Below are 26,919 nucleotides of genomic sequence, written 5' to 3' on the forward strand. Positions count from 1 at the left end.
TACAGTTAGGCAGTCAAAGAACTAAGAGAAGAAATCAGCCAAGTTCCCCTAGTCCAGCACACTTTCCACTAAAGTATATTGCCACCTGATTTCAAAAACTGTCAACTTTTTGATAACCAGTTATGAGATAACACTGGGATCCCAAGGGAAGGTGGAGCATCCTTGTTAAGTTGTGGTGAGATACGCTGACTACCATCCTTTCAGCCTAAAGACCTTAAGACAGCATCTCTGAGATATAAAATGTCCTGATGCACCAGCCCTACCCTACAGCTATGTATGACCTTACACTTTTCTAAACTCTCAAAATCTTGGCTCATCTGTTTGACATGACAAGTCTGAAAGTTAGGGCTGGCATTATTATACTAATTTAACAGATTTTTTAAAACAATTCTACAAGTAAAATTACTTGCCCCAGGTCACGGAACCAGGAAATAAAACCTAGAAACAATCCCCAAGCCTTTCAAGTCTCTTGAGTACATTAAGCACAGTGGTTGCAACAGCACCAGGGGTCAGAAGACCTTGGCAGTGCTTGACTCCACCAGTAACGGGCCACGTGCCACTGGGCAAGTCATGTGACTTCCCCCTTTCCACCTGCAGAGTCTACTGACAGGGCTGGGGCTGAGCATCGGAAGAGATGCTGTCTGTGAAAGCACTCTCGAGTCAGGCACTGAACTAAGAAGTTCGCTCCTCTCAGCAACTCCTCACCAAAAACCAACAAAAAACACTGGGACAGTTAATACCCTCCCCAGGATGAGGACACTGAGGCTTAAGAAGGATATTTTCCAATGTTGCTCCCAAAAATAGTGCTAAAGGTCCTGATGTTATTTATTTATTTATTGGCATGAGGTCTTACTATGTTGCCCAGGCTGGTCTTGAACTCCTGAGCTCAAGCAATCCTCCCACCTCGGCCTCCTGAGTAGCTGGGAATATAGGTGTGTACCACCACACCCAGCCTGATAGAATCTGTGATGCATCCTATGCAGAATCTCGTGTTGTTGGTTTTTTTAATTAATTTCCAGCATATCGCAACATTCTCAAAACAAGATTCTAATTGACTTGAGTTTAAAAGGTAAATATATACCAGAAGTTAAGGTAGGAGAAGTGCTATAAAATCCAACAGGAAATGACAGAATGGCACAAATCCTAAATGGGGGGCACTACTGCTTTAGTGAAGCAATCAGAGCTTCAAAGGGAGTGAACTTAATTACCCACTAAAATCCCCAACCTCACGCAAGCCCCAGCTGAAGAATCCCAAGTCTACAAAGAAAGACAAGATAGAAGGGCAAACGCAGTATCATCAAATCACTAAAATTCCGCCTCTTCCTCGTCCAAAAGGCATCCCTCTGCTCTCCTCCTAATGCTCAAAATGCACATTCCACTTGCCCAGTCTCCATCCTGAGAAAGAAGAGGTGATTCCACCCCTTTCTACAATAAGATAATATTAATAATACAGTAGTAACACCAATTAACACTTATTGAGCACCTACCATATGCTAGGCATTCTTTTAAGCAGTATGAGGGACAAGGGGTCAGGACTGAGTACTAGAGCTGATACAAGTCAGTTCCTGAAGGAATCCAAACTTAAAAAGCCCTCCAAACCAGACCCAGAATGCGGGCCATGCTCCCCCTAGTGGCATGCTGGAGTTATGGAGGCTCCTTAGGGCCTTGTCCTGGGGAAAGGGACAAAGGAAGGGCCCGGTTAGTGAGAGAACTGGAATGACTGCTTGGGTGATGCTACTGTGTACATACTCCTGGAACTGGGCAGAGCCAGGGACAGTTGAATCCCGCCACTGCCTCTGCAAGACTGGATTTAGACCAATCCTACCTGACCTTTCTGAAGGATAAGGATCTGACAACCTTATATAAGCTCTCTGCTGTCTGCTGAGAGGCCTGCAAGCATACATGTGCCAGAAACCTTGGAGACATCCTCGACTCTCCCTTTTTCTTTTTCCCCACATCCAATGCATTTCCCAACTGCAAACAATTCTACTTCCAAAATACATCTTTTATCGGTCCACTTTTCTTCACCTCTGATGCTACCCATCTCTCACCTGAATTATTGCAAAAACCTCCTAATTGCCCCAGCTTCCACTCTCCCCTCACAAAGCCATTAGAGCTGTCTGAATCACCTTTTTTTACACCAGATCAGGTCATTTCCTGCTTAACACACTTCACTGACTTCCCACTACACTTAGGATAAAATCTAACTTCTTACCAGGACCTACAAGGCCCAGCGTGATTCTCCTCCTGCCTTCTTTCAGCACATTTCCTGCCCTTGCCTGACTGCGCATCAGCCACATACAACTGCTTTTAGTTCCCCCGAAGTGTCGTATTTTTTCCAGGTTGTTTCCCGTTGCCGGGACACTCCCCTCCCAAGCAGTCTTTGCCTGGATAGTTCTTACTCACCTTGCCTCACCTTGACTCTCCTGTCTCTTGACTTTCACAATCCTCCAGTCTAAATGAGGTTCCCACACTTATCCTTCAGAGCACTCACCATGCTGTGTAATTATGCATTCGTACAGTTATCTGCTTAATCTCAGTCTTCCCTCATGAGTTCCTTAGGATACGAACCTTGACTATTTTGCTAACCACCAATATTCCCTGCACTTAAGTGCGGGCCCAGCTCACAGCTGGCACTCAATAAATATCTGCTGAATAAAATGCATAAAACCCCATTTCTTCCTGTCCAACAGGAAGAAGAAACTTAGAGCAGCTATTTCATGTCACTTATTGCCTCTTTTCATAGACTCACAAACTATAATTACATTTCTTTTCCTCATGTGCCTTGCCTGTGGGCACAATCAAAAATTCCTGTAAAGTCTCCTTGTGGTTTGTTTCCCAGAACTTTCCTGGTCACTCTCCTGCGGCTGCCCTCCAGGGTTTTATAGCTGCTTCCATTACTAGTGCTCACTCACAGGCCTCCACCACCACCGGGTCATTGCCAGAGCACTGTGTAGGAATGGCCCAGCTCCCACGATGACAAGGTTCTCTCAGGCCAGCAGCTCCAAGGACAAAACGCCTCCTCTCCCCCTCATGGTGCAGGCCACTATGCTTGTAAAAAAAATACATTTTACTTAAAAAAAAAAAAAGTCTTACATTTTATAATTTGGAGATGGGTGTAAAAGTTCAGAAAAAAGGGGTTCTGTTACTAAAAAGAATTTCGAACACTATGGTCTGGAGGAAAAATGAAGGTCTAAACAACACCAACAGCAGTGTGAGTGTGAATACGTCCAGCGTTCCCTCTTCTGGCCTATGCTCCCACCCAAATCTGAAATCCTCTGGTTTGATCTCTTGCCCACACCTCTCCTGCTACCAACCACCCCATTACAGGGACAACCACAGTACACTGCCTGGTTCTTTGAACACTGCCTGCATTTTCCTCTCCCTCCCTCTATGGCTCATGCTGTTACCTTTTTCTGAACACCTCTCCTTTCCCCACTAGCAAAATCTTACTGCCTTCAAGGTCCAACTCAGTTATCACCTCCTCTGTAAAATATTTTTCAATCTCCTGACAGAATCTGTTTGTCTCTTCTGCAAATCAACAGCAGTTTAAAGATGCCTTTATTATAGCGTTGATTTCACTTTATCACTGTTACTTGCACACCTGTCTCCCCCACAGACCTGAGCTCCTCGAGGTATATCCATTTTAGTCTTTTTTTTTTTTTTTTTTTGAGATGGAGTCTCGCTCTGTCGCCCAGGCTGGAGTGTACTGGCACGATCTCGGCTCACTGCAAACTCTACCTCCTGTTTTCATGCCATTCTCCTGCCTCAGCCACCCGAGTAGCTGGGACTACAGGCGCCCGCAACCACGCCCGGCTAATACTAATTTTTTGTATTTTTAGTAGAGATGGGGTTTCACCTTGTTAGCCAGGATGGTCTCGATCTCCTGACCTCGTGATCCGCCTCGGCCTCCCAAAGTGCTGGGATTACAGGCGTGAGCCACCGCGCCCGGCCCCACTTTAGTATTTCATTCAATGTGTGCAATGAGTGTGTGTGAGATAAATGAATCATTGAAAAGATTCTCCAAACAAACAACAGAAACAGCTATTTCCTCTCTAAGGTGAGGAAATTTGAATGGATGGCCCTACATTGCACAAGAAAATACATATATGTAAATGATGATTGGATTCCAGATTAGGTCACTAGAGGGGTTTATAGTACTTTCTTGTCTCTTTAAAGACAACTGAAATTCTGAACTTGAAAACATAGGAACAGAGTAAGTCTTTTAAAGTCACTCCTTACTTTGGGATCAAAGGAATTCAAGTAAAATGGGCTGTTGTTTCAATATTATTGGTTGGATCTTAAAATGCCTAAGAGATGTCTAATTTCAAATGCCTCTAGGAAGCCTAGTTCCTAATGCCCACCAGACTGGGGTCCAGTGGTATTCCCACTGAAAACATCCAGTTCTACCAAATTAATGGGTGATCAGGTCAAGTACAGTGGCTCACACCTGTAATCCCAGCACTTTGGGAGGCTGGGGCAGGAGAACTGCTTGAGCCCAGGAGTTCAAGACCAGCCTGGGCAACATAAGGAAACCCCATCTCTACAAATAATTTTTTAAAATTGGCTGGGCATAGTGGCACATGCCTGTGGTCTCAGTTACTCAGGAGGCTGAAGTGGGAGGATCGCTTGAGCCTGGGAGGTTAAGGTTGCAGTGAGATATGATCACATCACTGCACTCCAGCCTGGGTGACAGAGCAAAACTGTGTCTCAAAAAAAAAAAGGGGGGGGGGATCAAACATGCTCCCCTCCACCAATCCTCCTACACTGGGTTCTAGCTGCCATTTATGGAAGAGCCCTTAAGAGTTTTACAATTTTCCTCTTCTGCCTGTGAATGGCAATGTGCTAAGGAGGGAAGCTTTTAAAATTCAGTAGTAGACAACTAGCAGGCTGGAGCCCAGTCCTGGCTTCCAGCTTTCTGGAATGGTAAAATCCTGGGCAAGTCCCTGTCTCCCTTAGGGCCTTTGCTTTTTCCTCCACATGAGAGGGCTGGACTAGCTGTTCAAGCATCCTTCGGCTTGACTGTCCTACTGCATCGTTCTATTGCAGTCACCCAGACCTACTGCTTTCTGAGTAAGTCCAAAGCAGCAGAAACACTTCTTGCTTTCAGGGGCTACAGTCTCTATCCAACTCTCAGCAGAACCCCGGGCTTGGGGCTTTGAGGTCAGACAGAGGACCATCACCAGTGAAAAGTAGCCTTTTTTGGAAGCAAAAAATGGGAGATTCAGGCTTCCTGCCTAAGGAGGGCTGGACAGAGAAGAAAGGTACTAAATTACAGGATGGGGAAATTAGGATATGGCCTGGGAAGTACTTGGAAGAGAACTGAGGCTCCTGCTGAGGTCCTTGCTCAGACTCACCCCTACCCCTAAGTCTGAGACAAAGTTGCCTTTACAAAGCAGATATTGAACAGCTGACAATACCTAAGTTCTCTTGGAAGACAATCTGTCTACTGCAAATCAAGCAGTCTCTACCTGGGTGCTATGAGGGCCTTCAGATCAACAAAACAAATCTCCCTCCAGATGGCAATCCTAGGCCCCCTCCACCTGGAAGTCACATCTGGCAGGACCTCCACAGTGTTGGCCACTGCCACACAAATTTTGCTTGCACAGACTTCCTAGGAAGGTAGAGAAATACCCATTCTGTGCTCAAGTCCTAGTGTTTTATGATAGGAAGTTTTCCCAGGTCCTTACTCCTGACCTAATTCTCCCTGCCTCTCCTACCACCATCACCCAACCCCTGACAACCTTAAGACTCTGAACCCCAGAAGTGTGGAATTCAGCCTATAATTCGCCTAGACCCCACAGCCCTGCGGTGAAGCAGTTACCACACACCTTCACGCTGGGTTGTGCCCCCTCTCCTTTAGTCTGCCAACCATCCAGCCCTAGTTCACCTCTGCTCAGCTCACAATCCTCCGTATAAAGCTTGACGTCCAGGTACTCACGACACAGGTACTCATGGCTTGCTCCAGTTTCTTGGAGTCTCTGTGATAACGTTCATATATGAGCCAATTATCTGAAATCTCTCAAATCCACAGGCCCCTGACTGCTGTTCCTCATTAAGCCAGAGCATTTTAACACTGGGCCACATAAACACAGGCTTGGGGCCAGGAAAGAGTGGACCAAGGAAGCAATACCCTAGACCCCTACGAAAGCACCATTTTACCCTTCTAGAATAGGCTTTCTGGTCGGGTGTGGTGGCTCACGCCTATAATCCCAGCACTTTGGGAGGCCAAGGCGGGCGGATCACTTGAGGTCAGGAGTTTGAAACTAGCCTGGGCAACACGGCAAAACTCGTCTCTACTAAAAATACACAAACTAGCCAGGCATGGTGGCAGGCACCTGTAATCCCAGCTACTCAGGAGGCTAAGGTGGGAGAATCACTTGAACCCAGAAGGCGGAGGTTGCAGTGAGCCGAGATCACACCACTGTACTCACACCAGTGGGCAACAGAGCAAGACTCTGTCTCGAATAATAGTAATAGGCTTTCCAAGCTTAGCTGGCTCATAACTCTGAGTTCAACAATGACCTTAACGTATCATGATTAAAAGCTTCAGGACTGGGGAGGCAAGGTGCAAAGTGGAGGGAAAGGGAAGAGATAGGGGATTAAGAGGAATATGGACTCAAGCTGCTTTTCTATGATCTACACAGGAAAATACCTTGAGCCTGGGAAAGAAGTACTCCTCAGAGTAAGATCTGGGCAAGGCCATGGGAAGTGTGAGCCCAGACTGTGTCGACCTCCTCAATCCTAGCTCCCCTCATTCTCCCTGGCTAGATTGATTCTCTAGCCCTACCCCCAGTACTCCTCAGAACAGGCTGCCACTCCAGCGCCAACTACGCCCCACTGCCTTGTGTGACTGCACCAAGGCTCATTCAGCTTATTTCTCCTGCTAGCCATAATATTGTTGAGAGACAGAACTATGTCTTAACTCTGAATTCTAGCTTAGGGCTGTGTACCAAGTACAATTAATAAATTTTTAAATGAATGAACTAATAAAACCAACCAATTGATCCAACTAAAAAGGGTATTAACAATGTCACCACAGAACCTAGACCATTTGATGCTGAACACTTCACAGTAGTCCAGAGTTTCCAAGGTGGGGTGTGTATACAAGATGATTATAAGTGGTATACGGACAAACATTTTTAAAATTTTTAAAACTTTTATATTATCTTAATGTATAGAAGAACAAAGATAGCCAGCTACTAACCTCATTATTACCAATCTCATTATTAGATCAACACTAAAGAAGTTATGTTTTCTGTTTGCTTTTAGTATTGTTTTATAGCAGGTAGAAGTTTAAGGAGAGGCCAGGCTTGGTGGCTCAAGTCTGTAATCCCAACAATCTGAGAGGCCAAGACGGGAAGATTGCTTGAGCTCAGGAGTTTGAGACCAGCCTGGGCAACGTGGCAAAACCCCTACCTCTACAAAAAATAAAAAACTTAGCCAGGCGTGGTGGCACACACCTGTGGGCCTGGCTACTTTCGAGGCTGAGGTGGGAAGATCACTTGAGCCCAGCAGGAGGTCAAGGCTGCAATGAGCCATGATCAAGCCACTGCACTCCAGAGCCTGGGTGACAGAGTGAGACCCTGTCTCAAAAAAAAAAAAAAGAGTTTAAGGAAAAATGGGATATTTGTGTAACCTCAAAGTATCTCTCCCAGAATATTTATTAATTACAAAGGCAGAAATAGTTAACCTCATAGTGGAGAAATTGGCAGATATCACCTTAATCAAGTGATCAACGTTAACACTACATGCAATAAGACATATTGACACCATGTGCCCCAATACCATGCGCTGAGAAGGGCATTTCACCTCTGTGGTGCTCTTCCCAAATCCATGACCTTAATCTAATTATGAGAAAACATCAAGTAAACCCAACCTAAGGGATATTCTACAAAATACCTGATCAGTACTCCGCAAAAGGGCCTGGGTCATGAAAAACAAGGACAGACTGAGGAACTGTCACAGATTAGAGGAGACTAAGGAGACGCAGCAACTAAATGCAACATGGGATCCTGGATTCGATCCTGGAATAGAAAAAGGAGTTTCATAGGAAAAACTGGTGAAATCCCAACTAAGTCTATATCAATATCAATTTTAGTTTTGATCACTGTACTGTAGTTACACAAGATTAGGAGAATTTGTACTGCCATTGCAGCTTTTCTCTAAGTCTAAAATTATTTAAAAGTAAAAAGTTTTTAAAAAGCCAAATTTAAAGGTAAGTAAATAAAAGTACATATAGTACGTGGTTATAGGAGAAAATCATAAAGGTAGGTAAGACTGACTCAAGTTTGGGAAGTATTTACCCTACCCCCAAGAAAAGTTGCCTCCAGAATGAGAATCACTGCTGTTGAAGAGTATTTCGTAAAATAGGGAAATGTTCACTTTATATTACTTGAGGGTAAAATTAATAAATCATCCCTTTCTGTTAAAAAGATATATATCACATATATTACCCATAGAAAACAGTCTGTGTTAAAATTAAAATAACCTATGCTAAACAAAGCACAGATGACATTTATTAACTAGTAAATAGGATATGGCTTTTGGAAAGTAACTCATCAATTAAAATGCTCATAGACTTTGACTCAGTAGCCTCACTCAGGGAGAGTATCCTAAGAGAAAATTCCTAAGTATGCAGAATAAATGTCTGTTTCCAGCATTATTTATAATAATTTTAAAAATTAGAAACAACCTCCACATCAGTCATTCCTAGATTAGTATTTTTTTAAACTGCAACAACCCAATAAAGAATATTTTACATTGTAATCTAGTACATGTATATGTGAGAGGGTGTGTGTATCTGCGTGTGTGTAAAAAACTGAACCAAAAAGGTTTCTCGGAACAACACTATCTTTACTATATGTGATGCTCTCTGCTATTTTCAATCCTAATCTATGTTATTAGGAAATTAAGAAAACAAAGTATATATAGCCCCACTAAACTGACTTCCTGACCCAAAAATGGATTATGGTCCTTAGTCTGAAAAACTGCATAGATGGACTATTGTGCAGCCATTGTAAGAGATGACCATGGCTGGGTGCAGTGGCTCAACGTCTGTAATCCCAGCACTTTGGGAGGCCAGGTGGGTGGATCACTTGAGGTCAGGAGTTCGAGACCAGCCTGGCCAACATGGTGAAACCCCATCTCTACTAAAAATACAAAAATTAGCCAGGCATGATGGGGCATGCCTTAATTCCAGCTACTTGGGAGGCCGAGGCACGAGAATTGCCTGAAACCAGAAGGCAGACATTGCAATGAGCTGAGATCGTGTCACTGCATTCCAGCCTGGGCAACAGAGACTCAGCCTCAAAAAAAAAAATTAACTAAATTAAATTTTAAAAATTTAAAAGAGACTACTACAAACCACAAACTGGTAGCAGCAATGGGTTCTAAGGAGAAAAAAAGGTGGAAGGAAAACTTGCTTTTCACTGTATATCTTTTTGTACCTTTTGAATTTACAACACATGTTTTTTATTTAAAAATTAACTAGCTGGGCACAGTGGCTCACACCAGTAATCTCAGCACTTTGGGAGGCCAAGGTGGGAAGATCTCTTGAGACCAGGAGTTCAAGACCAGCCTGGGCAACATAGAGGCCTCATCTCTACTAAAAATAAAAAAATTTAAAAAAATTAGTACAAGCCTGTAGTCCCAGCTACACAGGAGGTTGAAGTGGGAGGATCACATAAGCCTAGGACATAGAGGCTGCAATGAGCAGTGATCATGCCACTGCACTCTAGCCCAGGAGACAGAGGGAGATCCTGTCTCAAAAAAAAACAAAACAAAACAAAACTAACTTTAAATGGCAATTACAAAGACTTTATCAACATGGGAGACAATGCTAATTATGCATAATAAAGTTATAACTACACTGTAAAGACATATGCAAGTGAAAAAGAAATTTATACCAAGCAATAATCATGTTAGCAATTTTTTTCCTTTTTAGTAAATTCTACATATTCTATACTGTTGCTATTGTAGATTTTTTTGTTTTGTTTTGTTTTGTTTTTGAGACAAGGTCTGGCTCTATTGCCCAGGCTGGAGTACAGTGGCAAGATCTTGGATCACTGCAACCTCTGCCTCCCAGGCTGAAGCAATCCTCCCATTGCAGCCTCCTGAGTAGCTGGGACTACAAGTGTGCACCACCACACCCTGCTAATTTGTTTGTGTTTTGTAGAGATGGGATTTTGCCATGTTGCCCAGGCTGGTCTCAAACTTGTGAACTATTTTCTACCATTCAACATACATTTATTTTCTTAAATCAATTATTGGTAAGGACACAGGAGATTTTAAAGTTAATGGTAGCGTTTTCTTTCTTAAGCTAGGTGGTGGGTCACTTAAACTATACATATAAAAATAGATATTCTACATATTTTAAATAATTTCTCAATTTTTTCCAACTTTATGAGTTATGATTAACAAAAGTTATATATACTAAAGATGTACAGCATGATAATTAGATATACTAATACACTGCGAAATGATTATCACAATCAAGTTTACACATTCATTACCATACACAGTTACCATTTTGTGTATGTGATGGGGAGAGGTGAGGATACTTAAGACTTACTCTCTTGGCAAATTTCAAGTAAACAATACAGTATGAACTATAGTCACTATGCTGTACATTAGATTCCCAGGATTTATTTATCTTAGAACTGAATGTTTAACAACATTTTTTTAAAGAAAAGATTTCAAAAGTAGACTCTTTCCTGCAACCTGCCTCCTTGACCTCAAACTCACAGAGCCACTCCAACAAGGTACTGAGATAGGATTTAAAACTGTCAGTCAACTGGATATTTTCTACCTACCTCTGTGATGAGAATCTAACGTGGACTGTACCATCCCCATGGCTTCTAAACTCTGCAGGTGGGCTAGTTTCGGCATTCCATTCACACTCAGGACTGTCCTTTTGTTTTTCCTCCTTTCCCCACCAAGCTATTGTTCATTCCCTTACATTTTTAATTACATGTAATCTCTTCTGAGCATATTCATATTTGAATTTCCAACAGGCTGTAATGCAGTACTTTCTTTGTACATAGCAAGTGCTCAAAAAATATTTCTTAATCAATATCATAGGCAAAACTCCAGAAAAGAATATATAAAAAGTGACAAGAACTCAGAGAAGGAAGCATTGATCCCTGGAGATTAAGTACAAATTGCATCAAGAAACATCATTACTTTTAGTTAATGAGGTTATTATATAATTATTGTAGAGAATAAAATAGATAATTCATGTACAACACTCTGCAATAGCTAGTAAGTGACCCATAAATAACAGACTGGGGACTTAAAAAGCAGTATCCATACATATTTACACAATATATATTTGTATATAATATATATATCATAAAATTAAATACACACATATGCACATACATATGGCAAAGAATGTCAGGGACATAATTTATCTGGACTTCAGAAAAATCTCTCTCGATCTTGTAAAAAAAAAAAAATCAGAGATACACTGGCAGCTGGATGGACTAGTAACTCGGGACAGCTCGGTCCAAACAGTGCTATGAAATGAATCAATATCAACCAGGGAGAGGAGCTCTGGAACTCCTAGAAGTTTAGGCACATCCCATCTGTTTTATCACATTTATTGATTTGAATATGTTGAGCCATCTGGTATGGTTTGGCTGTGTCACCACCCAAATCTCATTTTGTAGTTCCCATAATCCCCAGGTGTCATGGGAGGGACCCAGTGGGAAGTGATTAGATCATGGGGGCCATTTCCCCCACCCTGTTCTCATGATAGTGAGTGAAGCTCATGAGATCTGATGGTTTTATAAGTGCCTGGCATTTCCCCTGCTTACACTCATTCTCTCTCCTGCCACCCTGTGAAGAGGTGCCTTCCACCATGATTTTAGTAAGTTTCCTGAGGCCTCCGAGACATGTGGAACTGTGAGTCAATTAAATCTCTTTCTTTTATAAATTACCCAGCCTTGGGCAGTTCTTCATAGCAGCATGAGAATGGACTAATACACCATCCTTGCATCCCAGGAATAAATCCCACTTGATCATGGTACATGAACCCTTTTTTTTTTTCTTTTTTTTTTGACTTGAGGCCACTGTTCAAATTCATTCTTCTGCTTTTTTTTTTTTTTTTTTGAGATGGAGTCTCGCTCTGTCGCCCAGGCTGGAGTGCAGTGGTGTGATCTCGGCTCACTGCAACCTCTGCCTCCCGGGTTCAAGCAGTTCTCCTGCTTCAGGCTCCCGAGTAGCTGAGACTATAGGCATGTGCCACCACGCCCGGCTAATTTTTTGTATTTTCAGTAAAGGCAGGGTTTCACCGTGTTAGCCAGGATGGTCGTTGATCTCCTGACCTCGTCTATCTGCCCAACCTCGGGCCTCCCAAAGTGCTAGGATTACAGGTTTGTTGAAGCCACCATGCCCGCCTCTTTTTTAAAAAAGTTTATACTTTTGGCGGGGGCAGTGGCTGAAGCTGGTAATCCCAGCCACTTTGGGAGGCCGGAGACCGGGCGGATCACGAGGTCAGGAGACGCGAGACCATTCTGGCTAATACGGTGAAGCCCCGTCTCTACTAAAAAATACAAAAAAAAAAAAAAAAAATAGGCCGGGCGACGAGGCGGGCGGGCCTGTAGTCCCAGCTACTCGGGAGGCTTGAGCATGGAGAATGGCCGTAAAACCCGGGAGGCGGAGGCTTGCAGTGAGCTGAGGATCCGGCCACTGCACTCCAGCCTGGGCGGCAGAGCAAGACTCCGTCGTCAAAAAAAAAAAAAAAAAAAAAAAAATTAACTTTAAGTTTCAGGGGTGCATATGCAGGTTTCTTATACAGGTAAACTTGTGTCATGGAGGCTTGTTGTACAGATTATTTCATCATCCAGGTGTTAAGCCTAGTACTCATTAGTATTTTTCCTGATCCTCTCCCTCCTCCCACCCTTTACCCTCAAGTAGGCCTTGGTGCCTGTTCTTCCCCTCTATGTGTCCACATGTACTCAATGTTTAGCTCCCACTTATAAGTGAGAACAAGCGGTATTTGGTTTTCTGCTCCTGCATTAGTTTGCTAAGGATAGTGGCCTCCAGCTCCATCCATGTTTCTGCAAAGGACATGATTTCATTCTTTTTTTATGGCTGCATAGTATTCTATGGTGTATATGTACCACATTTTCTTTAACCAGTCTACTGTGATGGGCATTTAGGTTGATTCCATGTCTTTGCTATTGTGAACAGTGTTGGAATGAACATACATGTGCATGTATCTTTATAATCAAACAATTTTTTTTTTTTTTTTTTGGAGACAGGGTCTTGCTTTGTCACCCAGGCTGGAGTGCAGTGGCACAATCTTGGCTCGCTGCAGCCACCACCTCTCGGATTCAAGCAATTCTCCTGCCTCAGCCTCCCAAGTAACTAGGACTACAGGCGCGCAGCTCCGCACACAGCTATTTTTTTAAATATATTTTTAGTAGAGACAGGGTTTCGCCATGTTGGCCAGGCTGGTCTTGAACTCCTGACCTCAAGTGATCTGCCTGCCTCAGCCTCCCGAAGTGCTGGAATTACAGGCATGAGCCACTGCACCTGGCATCTTATAATCAAATGATTTATATTCCTTTGGGTATATACCCAGTAATGGGATTGCTGGGTGGAATGGTATTTCTGTTTTTAGGTCTTTGAGGAATCGCAACTCTGTCTTCCACAATGGTTGAACTAATTTACACTCCCACCAACACTACATAAACATTCCTTTTTCTCCACAACCTTGCCAGCACCTGTAATTTTTTGTTTTTAATAACAGCCATTCTGACTGGTGTGAGATGGTATCACACTGTGGTTTTGATTTGCATTTCTCTAATGATCGGTGATGCTGAGCTTTTTCTCATATGCTTGTTGGCCACATGTACGTTTTCTTTTGAAAAGTGTCTGTTCATGTACTTTGCCCACTTTTTAAAAATGGGATTTTTTTTTTCCTTATAAATTTGTTTAAGTTACTTATAGATGCTGGATACTGGACCTTTGTCTTATTAGACTCAATGTGTGCTGTTGAATTCTATTTGCTAGTGTTCTGTTAAGGATTTTTGCATCTATAGCCATCAGAGATGTTAGCCTGTAATATTCCTTTCTTTTCCCATTTGTTCTAGATCCCATTATAGTTACCCTTTTTATCATTGACTTGGATAAGACACAATTATCAAATATGTTTATGATAAATTAACTGGGAGGGATAATTAATATACTAGATCTCATCAGAGAGAAAAGCCTCCACAAACTGAAACCATAGGTTAAATACGGCAAGATAAAATTTTTAAAGGGTAAAATATGTAATTTTACGCTGAAGCTTAGAAAAATACTGTAAGACAACAAGATAAAGATGGTTATTAGTGAAAAAGACCTGAGGAAAAGTTCAATATGAGTCAACTGGTGAGCAAATGTGATTCTGAGTTTAGCTGACAAAACACAGGGCCCAGATCAAATGAGATTCATGTCCTACTGTGCTCCATTCTGGTTAGAACAAAAGTGTTTCCAGGGGACATATACTATATTTGCAGTCCCAGGGGTAAATGGAGTCGTGAATAACATTTCAGACAAATATATTGAAAGGAAAAATGGAAATCAAGTCTTTTGGAGCCCCTTAAACTGAGAAGTAAGATAACACATCTGATTTCATGAGGTTGTAGTAAGTTCTCCTGCAGAACAGGAAGATAGAAAACTACCACTTTCATCCTCATGGAGTCATCTCTGGGGAATAAAGAACACTCACAGAAAGAAGAGACAGCTGGGCCCTGCCTGACCTGCTCTTTGTCCCTCCTGCTAGTCATATCAAAACCTCCCAGTTGGGGCTCTGACCACCCAAGCTTTATCAAGGATACAGAATAGCTCAGGAATCCAAACAATCCTGACCCATCATCTCCCCAAACCACGGTTCACTACAAGCAGAATCACAGTGATATTTTTAACTATCAGAGTGAATTTTTGTGGATCTTTAACCTCCTATACTAAGCTGTTATCTGATAGCTGTTGTGAGCAAGGACTCAGGCTTAAATGCTGTAACCGAAACATTAGATGGTAGGAATGCAGCATTTCAGCTTCTTTGGGGATTGCTGGGATACAGACATACCAGCTTATCTCCTGTAAAGGGACCCTATGATGCTTCTTCTAAGGACCTGGGGAAAGAGAAGAGCAGTGGCCCTTCAATATCCAGTTCTTATCCTAGGAACATGGAAGGCGGCCCTGATCTACAGATGAGTCATACTAAATAAACATCAACATCCTACAGGAGAAGATGCCATTTTTTAAACCATCTTCTTTTTCCCCGAGGTTAAGAACTTAGAAGTTCCTAATCTATGCAATGATTAGCTCCTTTCCTAATAAGACATGCATTGGGCCCATCCTATGTTTATGCGGAAGAGAGCTAGTTTGCCTTTGTGTAAAAAGGGTCCTTATGAATGTTCATTCACTTAGAGATCAACACTGAACAACTTGTGCGATAGAGAAATCAATTAGATCTCAGGATGCAAGGAAGGAAAGATGAGGGAGATGATGAAAGGAAAAGCAGAGGAATGTGGAGGGAGCGGGGAGAGTAGAAAGCAATTTAAGATCCTGAAGGACAGAAACAGGAGGAAGCTTGTTTGGAAGTCTCAGAGTGGCAAATTTGGGGGAATTCCTGAGCATTACTCTCAGGGATGTCAAGGAACATACTTGAGCACCACTTAGCCTTTTGAAAGTGCAGGAAAGAAAGAATTCAGAAAGCCTTTATTCCCTCCCTGTCTGGGGCTCCTTACCCTGGGGTGATACAACTGTCTACACCCCACTTAGCTGGTTGGCTGAGCTGTGAACGACTGAGAGGAGGAAGGCAGAGTGAAAAGAACAAAGAGTCAAGGACTACTGTCCCCCACACAGCTTGTGCCAGCAGAACACTCCCTTCTTACGAGGCCATGGGACTCCAGAGGCTAAAACTGGTAGATGCTAGCTCATCTCAAACCCAAGCAGATAAAGGAAGTCAACGATTTCACAGTCCTCCTGAAGGCGATTAAGATTATAGCCACGGGCCGGGCGCGGTGGCTCAAGCCTGTAATCCCAGCACTTTGGGAGGCCGAGATGGGCGGATCACGAGGTCAGGAGATCGAGACCATCCTGGCTAACACAGTGAAACCCCGTCTCTACTAAAAAATACAAAAAAACTAGCCGGGCGTGGTGGCGGGCGCCTGTAGTCCCAGCTACTCAGGAGGCTGAGGCAGGAGAATGGCGTAAACGCGGGAGGCGGAGCTTGCAGTGAGCTGAGATGCGGCCACTGCACCCCACCCTGGGCGAAAGAGGGAGACCCCATCAACAAAAAAAAAAAAAAAAAAAAAAAAGATTATAGCCACTCATCTCCAATGCAGACAGGATCTGCCATCAGTAAAGCATGACACAGCTCTTCTAAGAAAAAGGCCCAGAGGAGATGAAGAAGGGGTGCATACTCTGGGAAAATTTGGCAAGATGAGGCTTGACTCTCTCTGCATGCTCCCAAGACAGTTACCAAGTTACCACTGCTTTAACTAAGTCACAGAGGGTCCAAGACCCAGAGAGACGCGAGAGTTGTCAGAGGCAAAGATAGAGACTTGTGTGGTTGGGATTTGGGGGCTTGAAGTGGTTTTTGTTTTGTTGTTGTTTTAGTAAATAAGACTGTCTCAGCAAGCTTCTGAAGGGTGAACCCTGTACCTCTATTTTATCCAAGATGGCTAGGAAGAGAGACAGCTCAACGACATCTGACTTAATCTGCTGCTCTGAGGGGCGGGAGAGAATGGGATAGACTTTCCAAATAAAATAACAATTTGCCAGCCACAAACTTCCTTCCTCTACTATCCAGGTAGTCCATTTCCTCCTTAAATCCCTATTGCACCAGACTGGAGGTGGGGAGGGGGAATGGGGGTGGACTGTGGCAATGTTGTGTAGAGGAGACAAGGACGAAAATGTGGGACATGGACCCAACTGCTGGCTATGGAACTTGGGATGGACCCCAAGGCCAAGGTCATTCAGACTAAACTAAGGGGACTATGAAGTTTATTACCTTGAGAACCTCTTGGAAGAGAGCTGCTCCTGCCTACAGTGGCTAGGGCAGAGATCTAAAGCAAGTAAAGGACCAGACAAATGCTGAGAACCTAGAAGGAGCACACAAAGCCTAATTCAGCCTCATGACCTCAACTTCCTCTTCCAGGAGTGCCTGGACACAGAGCTGTGCACCTTCAACAGCACAACTCAGCCGTTAAGGCTGCACCAAAATTCATTCAGGAGCCCAGCCCTGGGCAAAGCAAAGCCTCCTGCCCCACAGGATGCCGCACTTCTCTGGTTTGTCTTCAGGGGCTCCAGTGCAGCTGTATCTGCAGGGAAGCTGGGGGTCAGAATGCAGACCACAAGAACTCACTCTGTGAGGGGTCACTGCTTTCAAGGACATGTCGTGTGGGGCAGTGAGAATGGGGACAATCAGGGCGGACCGAGCACTCTTTTAGTAGGAAACAAGGACTCGGGAGGTGACCAGCTGCAGAAGTGAGCAAGGCTCCAGAAGGACTCCAGCTTCTGACCCGGATGGCTGAGTGCCACCACCATCTCAAGGAACACTAACCTAACAGAAGATTCCACGCTGCTTTGCTGTGGTCATGTCTGAGTTTACCCAAGAGGGGAAGCTGCTCCAACAGAGGAAGTTAATTAGACCAGACAACAAGAGCGTGAAGCAGAGATGGAAAACAGGGATGGGGCAAGAAAGAGTGGAGGACAAAAAGTAAGATGAGTAAGTTTCTCTCAGCTCTCAGAGAGACTGGTTTATCACCTAACGTTATCCAGCCAAACAGACTTTCTGCCAACCACACACTCTCCTCTGTGCTGCTGTCGTCTTAGAATTGACGGTCCCTTAGATGGCAGGTCCCGCTCCACCACTGAATAGCTGTGTGCGCTGGGAATAGTCGCTTCCCTTTTCTTCCCCAACCTCCCCTTCCATAAAACAGAGCCAGATTAGATAAACTCTAAGAGCCCAGACAACGCTTTGCTGAATGAAAAAGTGCTTTGAAAAGTCCAAGTACTTCACAAACAGAACATGTCAGTATTGGTCAGTTCTCACAGGTCAGAAATGTCGGCGTCTTCTGTCTTTCCCCTCAAGTTCATTCTTCATGTCAGTCCTGCCTCGTCTACTCTGGAATATTCTCTAGGACTCGCCCCCTTCCTCTCTCCTGTTGCTGACCTGCCATGCCCTTTAGCAGGCTTCCTCACTGCCTTTCTCTGGCCTCTCCAAAATTATCCTATTTTCATCTATCTACAGGAGAGATTTCCACAAAACTCCACCTTCACTGCGTCACTTCACATCAACTATGTAATGGCAGGACTTCCAGAGCTCGGCCTACCCCTCCAAGGTAGATCATTGCCTGACACTGGAGTGAACACCTCTCTTTTCCTTACAAAGTTGGCCCAACTTTAAAGACCAGAAAAATCCTGCCTCCTCCAAGAAAAGTTTTCTGTGGTTGTATAAGATACAACTTTCTTGTTCTGAACTATAAATATATTGATGATCCATAAACCAACACAGTTAAGATCTTGGATATTCTCTACTTGTTTAACAAATACTGTCTCTCCCAATAGCTTATAAATTCCCTCAGGTCAGAAAATAAGCTTTATATAATATTTGCCTCACAATGTCAGTGGAGCTGAAAAATTCAGTGAGGGGTGCATTGCCTGATGGTGGAAAGCAAGATCTTTGTTATCTCTCTAGCCCTTGACAACTCACAGGGAATGGTGGGGTACAGAGGAAGGAGAGAAGAGGTGGAATTAATACCCTCCCAACTCGTAAAGTGCCTTTCCACCTGTTCCTCCCTGCTTTTACCCACTCTGGTGGGGGGAAAGGAGCCCCCATCACAGGCTCCAATCCACCTTTTCTCTGAAACTGAGCCTGAGCACATCAGAGCAGCATGCAGACAGTTCTATTTAGCTCCATTCTTCATGTTCTGATCTGCCTGTGTGACAGCAACGGCTGCTCACAGTGCCTGACAGTAGTGGAAAGATAAAAGGAAAAAAGAGACACATAAGGAAGAAAAGCCAAGAGCAGTAGTTGTCGTCTAATATATATTTCAGATCTGGGTCCTAGAGGGAGATCTGCTTCAAATTAAGCCCATCTGTTCTCAAGCCCCCAAAGAGGCAAAGCACCCATGAGAAGGGCTCTACATCCTGCCAGGGCACAGACACCAGTGAAGATTGGCAGCTGCAAAGAAGGATGGCATCCTTGAGGCAGCCAACACACTGGGAGGTGGAGCCTCTGGCTGACCAGCCCATTCTCAGACCCAGAGCCTCTGCTCTACAACACACAACCCCAAGACCTCCCTGATAGGTAAGAATCACATAAGTATGTAATGGGTATAAAATGGGGAGGGTTGTCAGGAGCTCAGCCCAATTCCCAGAGGAAAGCATTCCTGGCCATCATACCCAAGGTACTCAGCAATGCAAGCATAACCTAGCATGCCTAAACCCACCTTCCCCACTACTCCTGGCTTCTGGCCACTTGGGAGCAAACACACCTCTGCAAAAGTCCCAGCTTTTGTGCTCTCCACAGTCAGCCCCCACTATTGTCTCTCCAGATCCTCTCGTTTATTAGATGCATTCACTCCTACTCTCCACTTCCAGACACACACACACACACATCCTTGGGTAGACACAGGGCAATGAGCCTCCCTCTCAGGCTCAACTTCTGGGTTGGGCACAGCGGGGTGGCTCACACCTGTAATCCCAGGACGTTGGGAGACTGAGGCAGGAGAATCGTTTGAGCCCAGGAGTTTAAGACCAGCCTGGGCAACATAGCAAGACCCTGCCTCCTTAAAAAAATGATGGAGAAATTAAATTTAATTATCTAGGGCTCACTCCCTAAAAAATTAAAAATTTAAATTTAAATTTTAAAAAATCAGGCTTAACTTCTACGGAGTGTGTGTTCATGCTCCCTTAGGCCCTTTCTGCTTGCAGGAGCTGATAATGCTGGGTGCACTCTGAAAGATTTCAAACCAGGTAAGGATGGTACTGGCTTCAGGGGCTGGGGGATGCATTCACAAACCATCCAGAAAGTCAACACAGCCAGATTGCAGAGACGCCAAGTTATACCAAGACCAACAGGCAGATTCTCTCCCCTGCCCCTACACTCCTTCCTCACAAAAGGTATCTGCCACACCCATCTCCAGTGCCAAAGATGGATCACAGCGAACTAAGCCTACTCTCTCTCCTCCTACCCCTCACCCCCGCCTTCCAGAGTGACAGGGAGACAGGAAAGCAAGTTGGAAAATTTTTAAAAGAACCAACACCTCAGCTAGGCGCCGTGGCTCATGCCTGTAATCCCAGCACTATTAGAGGCCGAGGTGGGTGGATCACGAGGTCAAGAGATAGAGACCATTCCTGGCCAACATGGTGAAACCCCATCTCTACTAAAAAATAAAAAAATTAGCCGGGCATGGTGGCGCACACTTGTAGTCCCAGCTACTCGGGAGGCTGAGGCAGGAGAATCACTTGCACCCAGGAGGCGGAGGTTGTAGTCAGCCGAGACTTCGCCACTGCACTCCAGCCTGGCGACAGAACGAGACTCCGTCTCCAAATAAAAATAAAAAAGAACCAACACCTCATCACAATCCATGAAAAGCTAGCTCCTGGCTTCAGGACTGCAAGAAAAGGGAATTCCACCTTCAAACTCCCGGTTACCTTCGATGGCTGGTCTCAGTGGAACTGCAGAACTGTGCTAGCATTCCTCCTCGCAGAGGCATGAGGCAGCCACACCCCACACAGCCCCAGAGGCAGAGTTGGGCAGAAAGGAATGCAGATAGTTTCCCAGAAGTGTCCGGCTGAGAAGGAAACCAAGAGCTCACCCACAGCTTCCTGGGCCCTGAAGGGGAGGCACTGGGTTCTCAGAACAAGGACTCTGGCAACTCAGGGATGGTGAGGCCCTTGTATGTGAAAGCCCACAGGAGGCGAGAACACAGTGTTGGGAAAAGGCCCCCACAGAACAAGCCTGGGCTGGCCCCAGACGGCTTGCAGTAAGCAGCAGCTGCACTTGAGTGTGAGCAAGGGTCTTAGGGAGATCCGCAGCAATCCAGTCACAGGGAGGCCGAGGCAGGTCCGTGGATGTGACGTTGGATCCTCTTAGCATAAGCTTTGGTGTCACCTGCTTTCCAGGCAGCAGGCTTCGTTTTCTAACACATCTTGAGGGAGGAGGGCAGAACCGGAGGGGGAGCCCAACATCCGACAGGCCAACAAAGCTGGTGAGCAGATGGGCTCCAATGCCTCCCAGCTCGATTCCCTCAGTCATGCTTCAGAGGTCATAAGGCTTTTTCCAGTCCTACTGTTAGTACCACAGCCCCCAGAAGCCTGTGCTTCCTCCAAATACACACAGAGACACATATAGACACATGTCTGTTTGTTCTTCAAAGCTTTGTTCGGGAAGCCAAAGATACAAGACCCCTTCCAACTTCATGTCCCTATGTCAACACATAGACACAGAGTTAAATACGGTTTTTCCCAAGCAAAGGCCTTGGCTGCTAATAGGATTAAGGGTGGCTCTGGACACCCCCACATGCAGGAAGAAGGTTAAGCACCTGGAATCTCCCCTTTCTTCACAGCACCAGTAAATGAACTGATGTCATCTCTCTGGTAGCCAAACATGTCTGTCTCCCAGCCCCTAGGATTTCACCCATCCTCACCTCAAAATTGCATAATAAGGGTCTGCAGCTGGTTAGTTCAGTTACTCACAGCCTGGTGCCAATGAAGCAAAGGTAAAAAGTTGGCTACTTAGAGCCATTAGTTTCACCTTACCCTGTGGCCACAGATTTTAACTGTTTAAACCTAGATCAAAATGCATGCTGCTTTTCTCAGAGAGACAAGACCAAAGATGAACTCAAAAAGAGCATCCCTGGGCACCACAGAAAGGACAAAGATAAAATCAGCTGTGACTGTACTTCTTTGGAATGGGATGACACACACTGATCCCCAAGCAAGAACATCTGGATAAGCTTTCCCACCCTCACGGGAAATTTTCAGTCACCTGGAACCTAGTAGAGTTTGGAAAGTCATTCCATTTTCCTGAACTGTTCATTCCACAAGGAGATGCTGCAGTTTACACACAGTGCACTGGGACCTCTTCAGTTTTCGTAGTTTTCGTAGATTAGCAGCATATGCATTCTACAGGAAAGGTCCGGAGCTTTAAATTAGACGCTTTCCATCCTAAGACCTGATACAGCATCTCAACAAGAATGTATTATTTCCTCGTCAAAAATCAGAGGAGACAATTCCACTAACCCCACTAAACAGTATGTTTAAAGAATGTGATCCTGTCATAATTACATCATGATTTTCAAAGTGGTGGAACACTTCATTGGGTGTTAAGCTCAAGTCTTTCCCAGTGTGATACATAGTGCGAAAAAGAAAAGAGCTTAGGCAAAGCTAGGCATGGCACATTCCAGCTCCTCTAGCGTAGAGACTAAAGAGAACAGACCTAGCTTTCCTGACCTAGCTCCGGACAGCCCTTGGAAGCACTTTTCTTCCTCTTCATATGATGAGAATAGAGTCAGTCTCTTCTAGAGCAACATCACCAGCAGGGGCCAGAGGGTGAACAGACTGTGTTTTCACTAAAAGCTCCTTTCTCAGGCAGTCGCCCTTTACAGGTTGAAGATAGTTTTCCACAGAAACAACACGAGATATGGTAGCCAGATGTGCAGACAAGCTCATTAATGAACAACATGGCTGAAATACTGTTTATACATAATAAAGACACAAAACAATACCTCTGTAAATACTAGCAATAAAACAAAACGTAAGAGGAATAAAATTAAATCATTTTTGGCCAGGCACAGTGGCTCACACTTATAACCCCAGCACTTTGGGAGGCTGAGGTGGGTGAATCAATTGAGCCCAGGAGTTCAAGACCAGTCTGGGCAACATGGCAAAACCCATCTCTACAAAAAAACAAAAATTAGTTGGGTGTGGTGGTACGTGCCTGTGGTCCCAGCTACTTGGGAGGCTAAGGTGGGAGAATTGCTTGAGCCCAGAAGCAGAGGTTGCAGTGAGCTGAGATCGTGTCACCACACTCTAACCTGGGTAACACAGCAAGACTCTGACTCAAAAAATAAATAAATAATTTTTACATATTTCAAATTGTGGTCCTGGAAGAAGGACAGGTTAATTAAAAGATGAATATCTGGAAGGATTTTAAAAGCATTCTCAAGAACAATAGTGATGGCACTGATTCTTCAAACCATCTACTTTCATTCCCAAATGTCTGACTGTCCTTTCAGAAGTATTCTTGGTTTCACACTTTTACCAGCTATCATCAAAGCTAGTTTTATCCCACAGGCAAAGAGGAAAGGGGAGAAGGAGGGTGTTTCCTGAGGCAATTAAGCAAAATCGTAAGTACAGAAAGAGAAGGAAAGATGAGGATTAAAGAGGATGTGAGTAGGATCTGAAGAACACTTACCTGAGGGAGACCTCAATTACCTGTGATTGGTGAGAGATACAGAAGCCAACCGGTTCGTGAGTACTGAGAATTGGAGTGCCAGGGAGGACACACTGGATATTATGTGACAGACACCAGTTGGGTCACCTGCCTAGGACAACTGAAGATCAAAGAATGGGGGAAAATACCAAATGCCAGACATAGGCTCACAACTCTTATCCAGCCCCAGATCAAACTATTAGTTCAACCAGACATTGTTGACATTCATAAGGAACACGTCTACAGAGCCTATGGGGAATGCTCACTGCCTATTCTCCCGAGCTGGCTGGCTGGGAGTACCGATCTATCTAAAGAAAAGTAACTACCCCAGAGTTCTATGTCACCTAGCTCTAACAGTCTCAGGAAAGTAGGAGGCATCCTCATCAGGGATGCAGGTCACAATGGAGTTAGGGCTTATAGAATACATAAAAACATGGTGAATATAGGGCTGGGCGCGGTGGCTCATGCCTGTAATCGCAGCACTTTGGGAGGCCAAGGTTGGCGGATCAGGAGATCAGGATTTGGAGACCAGCCTGGCTAACACCGTGAAGCCCCGTCTCTAGTAAAAATACAAAAATTAGCTGGGAACCTGTAGTCCCAGCTACTCGGGAGGCTGAAGCAGGAGAATGGTGTGAACCCGGGAGGTGGAGCTTGCAGTGAGCCAAGATCACGCTACTGCACTCCAGCCTGGGCAACAGAGCAGCCTCTGTCTCAAAAAAAAAAAAAAAAAAAAAAAAACAAAAAAAAAAAAAAAAAAAAAAAAAAAACCATGGTGAGTATCACGGGGGCTCAAAGATAAATAAAGAATTGCAAAATAACAGAGAACTCCTACTTGAAAGCATACGGAATCAATCACGGAGCTCTTCTGCCCAGAACTATTCTACTTAGCTCCATAACTTTCTCTAGCAAGTTTCAGCAGCCCGAGAGCCTCCCAGGGTTGGGCACAGCAATGGTGAGCATGGATCCTCATCCTCATTGCTAACCCTGAAAAGACAAGCATCCTTCTGTACTTCTTTTTTTTTTTTTTTCTCAGACGGAGTCTTGCTCCGTTGCCCAGGCTGGAGTGCAGTGGTGCAATCTCGGTTCACTGCAATCTCCACCTCCTGGGTTCAAACAATTTTCCTGTCTCAGCCTCCCAAGTAGCTGGGATTACAGGCATGCGACACCATACCTGGCTAATTTTTGTATTTGTAGTAGAGATGAAGTTTCACCATGTTGGCCAGCCTGGTCTCAAACTCCTGACCTCATGATCCACCCACCTCGGCCTCCCAAAGTGCTGGATTACCAGGTGTGAGCCACCGCGCCTGGCTACTTTGCTGTTGTTTTTGAGACAGGGTCTCACTCTGTCACCCAGGCTGGAGTGCAGTGGCACAATCTTGGCTCACTGCAATCTCGACCTCCCTGGGCTCAGGTGGTCCTCCCAGGGCTCAGGTGATCCTCCCACTTCAGCCTCCCCATTGGATGGGACTATAGGCACACACCACCAAACCTGGCTAATTTTTACATTTCTTACAGAGCTGGGGTTTCACCATGTTGTCCAGGCTGGTCTTGAACTCCTGGGATCAAGTGATCTGTCCACCTTAGCCTCCCAAAGTGCTGGGATTACAGGCATGGGCCACCGTGTCCGGCCCTCAGTACTTCTTTAGGAGAATTTCTGCTTTACAAAGGACCATAGAGCAGCAAAATACTTTGGAGATTGTCTTTGTCCAACTCATTCTGTACTAGAAGAAGCCAATGCAAATCTTTCACTGGAACAACAACAAAAAAGTCTAAACTATGCAAGATCTGATTAAATCTCAGTCATTTCAGAAGGGTACAGGGATAAGGAAGAAATGTAGCTCTGCCTATCTGAGTATTTGTATTTGGGGAGGAGGGCTGGGGATTAGACAGAAGTCAAACCATTTTATTTCTTCTTCAAAGGCCTGCCTCTCAGGAACACCAAAAGGGCACCTACTCAGTTGTTTCCCTTTATTTCTTTTTCTTTTTGAGATGGAGTCTCGCTCTGTTGCCCAGGCTGGAGTGCAGTGGCGCGATCTGGGCTCACCACAACCTCCACCTCCCAGGTACAAGTGATTCTCCTGCCTCAGCCTCCCGAGTAGCTGGGACTACAGGCGCCTGCCACCATGCCTGGCTAATTTTTGTAATTTTAGTAGAGATGGGGTGTCACTCTGTTGACCAGGCTGGTCTCGAACTCCTGACCTCATGATCTGCTCACCTCAGCCTCCCGAAGGGCTGGGATTAAAGGCGTGAGCCACTGCGCCCAGCCGTTTCCCTTTATTTCTTAGTTCTTGATGATAGGGTCCCCCAAATACCCTCCCCTTCCTTACTGGAACCAAATCATACCATCCTCAGGACACAAGAATTTGAACATAGCCATGTACAGAACCAATAATCAATAAATGTAGAGCTTGGACATGTTAGCAAACATCAAAGGTCTCTGGAAGCTACAACTTCGAAAGACCAATCTCCACATGATGGAGAAATCCAAGCCAGGTGAAGATCTGGGCTGAGTTTCAAATATTCCTGAGTTTATGAAGGAGGTGGAAGGTGGGAGGAAGAATTCTGGAACTGAACCTGCAGAAGGCCAACCCTCCCACATCCCAAGGGTGACAGCAAACAGGTGTGGACCCGCAGCACACAGAGGGATAGATAGGCAGTTATCTCCTGAAGTGATCCTTGTCAGAGAATTTCCATCAGTTTTTCTTACCATGTTTTATACTTTTTCAAAGTGAGTACATATATTACTTTTATCTGTTTGGAGTCATCTGAATTCCCTTCCAGTTCCACTAAGGATGCTCACGATAATGGTTCTCTGCCTCTTGCCTGTCTAGTCTCTCCTGGATCTTCCAGGCTTACTCTTTGGATTCCCATCTCATACTCAGAGAGTCCTATCTTCTTCATCATGAAATAAGGTCCCCTCTAACAAAAGGAAATTCAGACATATAAATGTGCCTTGCACAAGATCCCACCACAAACTAGTAACACTGCAGGGATTAGAATCCAATTCTCAGAACTCACGTCCACCACTCCTTCCAACTGACCACAACACCTCCGTTATAGGAGAAACATCTGCCCTACAGCACTAAGACCAAGAATCAAAACAGTTTACTGCATGTCTTTTTAAGCAAAACAACACAACCAGAATGTTTGGCAGGGACTAACTAAATATTTCCTCTGTGACCTACGCCAGAGAGGAAAACTGTGGGAGTTGGGTAGGCACAGCACAGAGGGAAACCGAAGAGACCACTGCAAAGGCCAGCAGATGGGTAACAAAAGAGGAAAAATGCAATCCTAAACTGAGGACAAGCTGGGAACAAAGGAATTCGAGTTTAAAAAGTAGTTGAGATCTAAAGATAGGATTGTAGGTCTAAATGAGAATATTATCTAAGAGGGAAAGCATTTATGGAAAACTTAGGAGGACTATCTTCATGATCTTGGGGCGAGAAAGGAATTCTTAAAGGATACAAAAAGTGCTC

The 26,919-nt window shown here is 44.6% G+C and overlaps 1 protein-coding gene across 4 annotated transcripts in view; it reads right to left on the minus strand.

The window, feature by feature from the left end:
- The window catches only part of DENND2B (DENN domain containing 2B), a 180,175-nt gene that overhangs the window by 119,516 nt on the left and 33,740 nt on the right, over window positions 1-26,919 (minus strand). The window lies entirely within an intron of this gene.

Source organism: Rhinopithecus bieti, unplaced genomic scaffold (assembly GCF_001698545.2).
Source record: "Rhinopithecus bieti isolate Rb0 unplaced genomic scaffold, ASM169854v2 scaffold_20891, whole genome shotgun sequence".
NCBI classification, from domain to species: domain Eukaryota; kingdom Metazoa; phylum Chordata; class Mammalia; order Primates; family Cercopithecidae; genus Rhinopithecus; species Rhinopithecus bieti.